Genomic DNA, 8,609 nt, shown 5'->3' with positions numbered 1-8,609 from the left:
TGTCTGGGTGGGTGCCGAGGTGGGAGCCAGGGTGGGTCCCAAGGTGAGTGCAAAGGTGGGTGCCAGGGTCAAGGTGAGTGCCAATGTGGGTTCCAAGGTGCCAGGGTCAGGGTGAGTGCCAATGTGGGTTCAAAGGTGCTAAGTTGGGTGCGAGGTTGGGTGCGAGGGTGGGTGGGTGCCAAGGTGTGCTAGGTGGAAGCCCGGGTGGGTCGGCATCCCATGGGTGTCGAGTTGGGTGCCTGATGGGTGCTTCTTGTCAAGTTTTAGTCGTCGGGACTCATTTCGAGCCTTAGAGGTCGTTTCTTGTCCGGTTGCCCTGTCTTCGACCTGGGAACCCAATTTTGGTCCTCGGGTCCCATTTTTTTTTGTCTCGCATCCCACTTTTGGCCTGTGGCCTTTTCGGGGTCGATTCTCGTTTTGGGCATCAGAGCATGTTTCTTCTCCTAAAACCCAATATTTGTTTATTAAGTCTCGGAACACATTTTTGTTCTCGTGGACCCATCATGGGTCTTGGAACGCATTTGTGGTCCTTGGGTCCCATTTTGCATCCCGAAACTTGTGTTTTGGTGCTTGATCCCTATTTTGGGTGCCCACCTTGCACCAAGTGCGCACCCGGGGCAAACCGAGCGCCTTGGTGCACCGGGGCAAGATCGAGCGTGCACCCGAGGCGCCCCGAACATGCACCAAGGTGCACTCGGCCCACATGTGAGCGCAGGTCGTTGCGCCCGAGGTGGTGTGTGGGCACCGCGTTGCAGACGGGACACTGCACGCACACGACGCCCCGTCCAGGTGCACGCACGTAGGCCGGGCCGGGTGCACACCCGACGCCCTAGCAAGGTGCGCGCACCCGGGCAGGGCTCACACTTGGCGAACGGGGCGCACTTCGCGAGGGAGGGTGTGCACCTCGACGGGGGTGGGTGGCCGGGGTGGATTCGCACGTGGGTCGCGGTTTGCTAAGTACACACTGCGACAAGCTCATAACGGGTGCGATCATACCAGCGTTAGTGCACCGGATCCCATCAGAACTCCGCAGTTAAGCGCGCTTGGGCCGGAGTAGTACTGGGATGGGTGACCTCCCGGGAAGTCCCGGTGTTGCACCCTTTCTTAGTTTTTCGCCGGGCGTCGCAATGCTATTTGAATAAACCTTTTGCCCGTTTGCGTTCTCGTCGGGGCCGGGCCGGGCCGGGGTGCGCTGCCCGCACTACCGCGCGCGCGGGGGGCGACACCGAGCGCGCACCCGAGGCGCCCCGAGCACACAGGCCACGGTGCAACCCGGGCGTTGTGCGCGCACCCCGGTGCGCCCGAGGTGCTGCGCGCGCACCCAGGTGAAATCGGTGTGCACCTCGGCCAGTGCGCGCTCGGTCGAGTCGCGCACGTTGGCCAAGGTGCACGGTGATGTTTCTTACTCTAAGGTTCCGCACCAGACGCCCGGGACAGGTGAGCGAAGCTGGGCGGGGCCGGGTGCGCGGCCGGGGCAGGTGCACGCAGCTGGAGAGAGCTTTGGAGCACACCAGAGGTGCGCACCTTGGAGCACACTTCGGAGCGCACCAATGATGCGCTCCATTCAAAAGTTTCCTGAAAAGGCAAAAAAAGTTGAGATTATAGAATTTCCCACTTGAGAGATTGTAAAAAAAAAAAATTTAAAATGAAGGAAACGCGGGTGCCAAGGTGTGCGCGCCCGGGTGCGCAGCCCAGCCAAGGTGTGCGCACCAAGGCGCCCACCCTGGCGAAGGTGCACGCAAGGTGCGCACCCGAGGCAAACCGGACAATTAACCCAACTTTCGACTTCGCGCGCACCTGCGCACCTTGGAGCGCACTTCGGAGCGCTCCTTGTTGCGCACCAATCTTGGGCACCTCGGAGTGCACCATGGCGCCCACCAAGGTGCGCACCCGGGGCAAACCGAGCTCCGACTTCGTGCGCACCTTGGAGCGCACGAAAGGTGCGCACCATGGCGCCCACCAAGGTGCGCAGCCCAGCCAAGGCGTGCGCATCAAGGTGCGCACCCTGGCGAAGGTGCGCACCCGGGGCAAACCGAGCTCCGACTTCGTGCGCACCTTGGAGCGCACAAAGGGTGCGCAACCCAGCCAAGGTGTGCGCACCCCGGGCAAACCGAGCTCCGAATCGTGCGCACCTTGGAGCACACTTCGGAGCCCTCCTTGGTGCGCACCGATGTTGCGCACCTCGGAGCGCACCCGGGGAAAACAATGCAATTAACCCGACTTTCGACTTCGTGGGCACCTCGGAGCGCTCTCGGGTTCGCACCTCGGAGCACACCGAGGTGCGCACCTTTGATGCGCTGCCTTCACCAATTTCCAGAAAAGGCAAGAAAACATTGAGAAGGTGTGCGCACCGAGGTGCCCACCCTGGCGAAGGTGCACGCGAGGTGCGCACCCGGGGCAAACCGGGCTCCGACTTCGTGCACGCCATGCTGCGCACCTTGGAGGGCCATGGTGCGCACCTTGGAGCACACTTCGGAGCGCTCAATGGTGCCCAACCCAGCCAAGGTGCCCACCGCGGCGAAGGTGCACGCGAGGTGCGCACCCGGGGCAAACCGGGCTCCGACTTCGTGCACGCCGCACCTTGGAGCACACTTCGGAGCGCTCCTTGGTGCGCACCAGGGCGCGCAACCCAGCCGAGGTGCCCACCCCGGCGAAGGTGCACGCGGGGTGCGCACCCGGGGCAAACCGGGCTCCGACTTCGTGCACGCCATGGTGCCCACCGCGGCGAAGGTGCACGCGAGGTGCGCACCCGGGGCAAACCGGGCTCCGACTTCGTGCACGCCGCACCTTGGAGCACACTTCGGAGCGCTCCTTGGTGCGCACCAGGGCGCGCAACCCAGCCGAGGTGCCCACCCCGGCGAAGGTGCACGCGAGGTGCGCACCCGGGGCAAACCGGGCTCCGACTTCGTGCACGCCATGGTGCCCACCGCGGCGAAGGTGCACGCGAGGTGCGCACCCGGGGCAAACCGGGCTCCGACTTCGTGCACGCCGCACCTTGGAGCACACTTCGGAGCGCTCCTTGGTGCGCACCATGGTGCCCACCAGGGCGCGCAACCCCGCCGAAGGTGCACGCGAGGTGCGCACCCGGGGCAAACCGGGCTCCGACTTCGTGCACGCCGCACCTTGGAGCACACTTCGGAGCGCTCCTTGGTGCGCACCAGGGCGCGCAACCCCGCCGAAGGTGCACGCGAGGTGCGCACCCGGGGCAAACCGGGCTCCGACTTCGTGCACGCCATGGTGCGCACCAGGGTGCCCACCGCGGCGAAGGTGCGCACCCGGGGCAAACCGGGCTCCGACTTCGTGCACGCCGCACCTTGGAGCACACTTCGGAGCGCTCCTTGGTGCGCACCAGGGCGCGCAACCCAGCCGAGGTGCCCACCCCGGCGAAGGTGCACGCGAGGTGCGCACCCGGGGCAAACCGGGCTCCGACTTCGTGCACGCCATGGTGCCCACCGCGGCGAAGGTGCGCACCCGGGGCAAACCGGGCTAGGACTTCGTGCACGCCGCACCTTGGAGCACACTTCGGAGCGCTCCTTGGTGCGCACCATGGTGCCCACCAGGCCGCGCAACCCAGCCAAGGTGTGCGCACCAAGGTGCACGCGAGGTGCGCACCCGGGGCAAACCGGGGTCCGGCTTCGTGCACGCCGCACCTTGGAGCACACATCGGGGCGCTCCCGGGTTCGCACCGGCGTTGCGCACCGTGGTGGGCACCTCGGAGCGCACCGTGGTGGGCACCTCGGAGCACACCAAGGTGGGCAGCGAGGTGCGCACCTTTGATGCGATGCCTTCACTAATTTCCATAAAAGGCAAAAAAAAACGAGATTTTAAAATTTCCGTTTTGAAAGATAGTGAGAAAAAGGGAATGCTGGTGCCATCTTGAGCCCGCCCTGGTGCGCAGCCCAGCCAAGGTGTGCGCACCAAGGTGCCCACCCTGGCGAAGGTGCGCGCCCGGGCAATTAACCCAACTTCCAACTTCGCGCGCGCCAGGGTGGGAGCGCACCCAACAACCGGGCCTGGGAAGAGCCAATGCGAGAAACCCCACCAAACGCTCTGACAAAAAAAGAGGGGGCGCTCCAGTAACCCCGCTTCGGAGCGCACCCTGGGCAAACCCAGCCAGGGTGCCCACCCCGGCCAAGGTGCAGGCGAGGTGCGCACCCGGGGCAAACCGGGCTCCGACAACGTGCACGCCGCACCTTGGAGCACACTTCGTAGCGCTCCCGGGTGCGCACCTCAGAGCACACCAAGGTGGGCAGCGAGGTGCGCACCTTTGATGCGCTGCCTTCACTAATTTCCAGAAAAGGCAAAAAAAAGAGGAGATTTTAAAATTTCCGTTTTGAAAGATAGTGAAAAAAACGGAACGCGGGTGCCATCTTGAGCCCGCCCTGGTGCACAGCCCAGGTAAGGTGCCCACCCTGGCAAAGGTGCGCACCCGGGCAATTAACCCTACTTCCGACTTCGTGCGCGCCAGGGTGGCAACCGGGCCTGGGAAGAGCCAATGCGAGAAACCCCACCAAACGCTCCGACAAAAAAAGAGGCGGCGCTCCAATAACCCCGCTTCGGAGCGCAGCCGGGGCAAACCCAGCCAAGGTGCCCACCCCGACGAAGGTGCACGCGAGGTGCGCACCCGGGGCAAACCGGGCTCCGACAACGTGCACGCAGCACCTTGGAGCACACTTCGAAGCACTCCCGGGTGCCCACCGGCGTTGCGCACCGTGGTGGGCAGCGAGGTGCGCACCTTTGATGCGCTGCCTTCACTAATTTCCAGAAAAGGCAAAAAAAAATGAGATTTTAAAATTTCCGTTTTGAAAGATAGTGAAAAAAACGGAACGCGGGTGCCATCTTGAGCCCGCCCTGGTGCGCAGCCCAGGCAAGGCATGCGCACCAAGGTGCCCACCCGCGGTGCACGCCCGGGGCAAACCGGGCTCCGACTTCGTGCAGGCCGCACCTTGGAGCACACTTCGGAGCGCTCCTTGGTGCGCACCATGGTGCCCACCAGGGCGCACCCGGGGCAAACCGGGCTCCGACTTCGTGCACGCCGCACCTTGGAGCACACATCGGAGCGCTCCCAGGTTCGCACCAGCGTTGCGCACCTTTGATGCGCTGCCTTCACTAATTTCCAGAAAAGGCAAAAAAAAACGATATTTTAAAATTTCCGTTCTGAAAGATAGTGAAAAAAACGGAACGCGGGTGCCATCTTGAGCCCTTCCTGGTGCGCAGCCCAGGCAAGTTGTGCGCACCAAGGTGCCCACCCTGGCGGAGGTGCGCGCCCGGGGCAAACCGGGCTCCGACTTCGTGCACTGCATGGTGCCCACCAAGGCGCGCAACCCAGCCAAGGTGCCCACCGCAGCGAAGGTGCACGCGAGGTGCGCACCCGAGGTGCACACCCGGGGCAAACCGAGCTCCGACTTCGTGCACGCCGCACCTTGGAGCACACTTCAGAGCGCTCCTTGGTGCGCACCAGGGCGCGCAACCCAGCCAAGGTGCTCACCCCGGCGAAGGTGCACGCGAGGTGCGCACCCGGGGCAAGCCGGGCTCGGACTTCGTGCACGCCGCACCTTGGAGCACACATCGGAGCGCTCCCGGGTTCGCACCAGCATTGCGCACCTTTGATGCGCTGCCTTCACTAATTTCCAGAAAAGGCAAAAAAAAAAAAAAAACGAGATTTTAAAATTTCCGTTTTGAAAGATAGTGAAAAAAACGGAACGCGGGTGCCATCTTGAGCCCGCCCTGGTGTGCAGCCCAGGCAAGTTGTGCGCACCAAGGCACCCACCCTGGCCAAGGTGGGTCACGGGGTGGGTCCTAGGGTGGGTAACGGGGTGGGTACTAAGGTGCGTGCCAAGGTGGGTCATGGGGTGGGTGCCAAGGTGGGCACCAGGGTGGGTGTGCACCAACCCTAGCCAGGGTAGGTCACGGGGTGGTTGTCGGGGTGGGCGTCAAGGAGCCAAGGTGGGTGGCAAGTAGCCAAGTTGCGTGCCAAGGTGGGTGTCGGGGTGGGTGCCAAGGATCCAAGGTGGGTGCCAAGGAACCAAGGTGGGTGTCTGGGTGGGTGCCGAGGTGGGAGCCAGGGTGGGTCCCAAGGTGAGTGCAAAGGTGGGTGCCAGGGTCAAGGTGAGTGCCAATGTGGGTTCCAAGGTGCCAGGGTCAGGGTGAGTGCCAATGTGGGTTCAAAGGTGCTAAGTTGGGTGCGAGGTTGGGTGCGAGGGTGGGTGGGTGCCAAGGTGTGCTAGGTGGAAGCCCGGGTGGGTCGGCATCCCATGGGTGTCGAGTTGGGTGCCTGATGGGTGCTTCTTGTCAAGTTTTAGTCGTCGGGACTCATTTCGAGCCTTAGAGGTCGTTTCTTGTCCGGTTGCCCTGTCTTCGACCTGGGAACCCAATTTTGGTCCTCGGGTCCCATTTTTTTTTGTCTCGCATCCCACTTTTGGCCTGTGGCCTTTTCGGGGTCGATTCTCGTTTTGGGCATCAGAGCATGTTTCTTCTCCTAAAACCCAATATTTGTTTATTAAGTCTCGGAACACATTTTTGTTCTCGTGGACCCATCATGGGTCTTGGAACGCATTTGTGGTCCTTGGGTCCCATTTTGCATCCCGAAACTTGTGTTTTGGTGCTTGATCCCTATTTTGGGTGCCCACCTTGCACCAAGTGCGCACCCGGGGCAAACCGAGCGCCTTGGTGCACCGGGGCAAGATCGAGCGTGCACCCGAGGCGCCCCGAACATGCACCAAGGTGCACTCGGCCCACATGTGAGCGCAGGTCGTTGCGCCCGAGGTGGTGTGTGGGCACCGCGTTGCAGACGGGACACTGCACGCACACGACGCCCCGTCCAGGTGCACGCACGTAGGCCGGGCCGGGTGCACACCCGACGCCCTAGCAAGGTGCGCGCACCCGGGCAGGGCTCACACTTGGCGAACGGGGCGCACTTCGCGAGGGAGGGTGTGCACCTCGACGGGGGTGGGTGGCCGGGGTGGATTCGCACGTGGGTCGCGGTTTGCTAAGTACACACTGCGACAAGCTCATAACGGGTGCGATCATACCAGCGTTAGTGCACCGGATCCCATCAGAACTCCGCAGTTAAGCGCGCTTGGGCCGGAGTAGTACTGGGATGGGTGACCTCCCGGGAAGTCCCGGTGTTGCACCCTTTTTTAGTTTTTCGCCGGGCGTCGCAATGCTATTTGAATAAACCTTTTGCCCGTTTGCGTTCTCGTCGGGGCCGGGCCGGGCCGGGGTGCGCTGCCCGCACTACCGCGCGCGCGGGGGCGACACCGAGCGCGCACCCGAGGCGCCCCGAGCACACAGGCCACGGTGCAACCCGGGCGTTGTGCGCGCACCCCGGTGCGCCCGAGGTGCTGCGCGCGCACCCAGGTGAAATCGGTGTGCACCTCGGCCAGTGCGCGCTCGGTCGAGTCGCGCACGTTGGCCAAGGTGCACGGTGATGTTTCTTACTCTAAGGTTCCGCACCAGACGCCCGGGACAGGTGAGCGAAGCTGGGCGGGGCCGGGTGCGCGGCCGGGGCAGGTGCACGCAGCTAGAGAGAGCTTTGGAGCACACCAGAGGTGCGCACCTTGGAGCACACTTCGGAGCGCACCAATGATGCGCTCCATTCAAAAGTTTCCTGAAAAGGCAAAAAAAGTTGAGATTATAGAATTTCCCACTTGAGAGATTGTAAAAAAAAAAAATTTAAAATGAAGGAAACGCGGGTGCCAAGGTGTGCGCGCCCGGGTGCGCAGCCCAGCCAAGGTGTGCGCACCAAGGCGCCCACCCTGGCGAAGGTGCACGCAAGGTGCGCACCCGAGGCAAACCGGACAATTAACCCAACTTTCGACTTCGCGCGCACCTGCGCACCTTGGAGCGCACTTCGGAGCGCTCCTTGGTGCGCACCAATCTTGGGCACCTCGGAGTGCACCATGGCGCCCACCAAGGTGCGCACCCGGGGCAAACCGAGCTCCGACTTCGTGCGCACCTTGGAGCGCACGAAAGGTGCGCACCATGGCGCCCACCAAGGTGCGCAGCCCAGCCAAGGCGTGCGCATCAAGGTGCGCACCCTGGCGAAGGTGCGCACCCGGGGCAAACCGAGCTCCGACTTCGTGCGCACCTTGGAGCGCACAAAGGGTGCGCAACCCAGCCAAGGTGTGCGCACCCCGGGCAAACCGAGCTCCGAATCGTGCGCACCTTGGAGCACACTTCGGAGCCCTCCTTGGTGCGCACCGATGTTGCGCACCTCGGAGCGCACCCGGGGAAAACAATGCAATTAACCCGACTTTCGACTTCGTGGGCACCTCGGAGCGCTCTCGGGTTCGCACCTCGGAGCACACCGAGGTGCGCACCTTTGATGCGCTGCCTTCACCAATTTCCAGAAAAGGCAAGAAAACATTGAGAAGGTGTGCGCACCGAGGTGCCCACCCTGGCGAAGGTGCACGCGAGGTGCGCACCCGGGGCAAACCGGGCTCCGACTTCGTGCACGCCATGCTGCGCACCTTGGAGGGCCATGGTGCGCACCTTGGAGCACACTTCGGAGCGCTCAATGGTGCCCAACCCAGCCAAGGTGCCCACCGCGGCGAAGGTGCACGCGAGGTGCGCACCCGGGGCAAACCGGGCTCCGACTTCGTGCACGC

General features: G+C 63.3%; 2 non-coding genes across 2 annotated transcripts; both read left to right on the top strand.

Annotated features, from left to right (window-relative positions):
• Positions 1 to 982: 982 nt before the first annotated feature.
• Positions 983 to 1,101, top strand: LOC131869642 (5S ribosomal RNA). Its single transcript, XR_009368024.1, has one exon. It is a non-coding gene; the product is annotated as a 5S ribosomal RNA (ribosomal RNA).
• Positions 1,102 to 7,017: 5,916 nt separating this feature from the next.
• LOC131869641 (5S ribosomal RNA) lies at positions 7,018 to 7,136 on the top strand. The gene has a single exon (XR_009368023.1). It is a non-coding gene; the product is annotated as a 5S ribosomal RNA (ribosomal RNA).
• Positions 7,137 to 8,609: the final 1,473 nt, after the last annotated feature.

The sequence above is a fragment of the Cryptomeria japonica genome, unplaced genomic scaffold, assembly GCF_030272615.1.
Source record: "Cryptomeria japonica unplaced genomic scaffold, Sugi_1.0 HiC_scaffold_255, whole genome shotgun sequence".
NCBI classification, from domain to species: Eukaryota; Viridiplantae; Streptophyta; class Pinopsida; order Cupressales; family Cupressaceae; genus Cryptomeria; species Cryptomeria japonica.
This window is presented reverse-complemented; position numbering and strand designations above follow the sequence as displayed.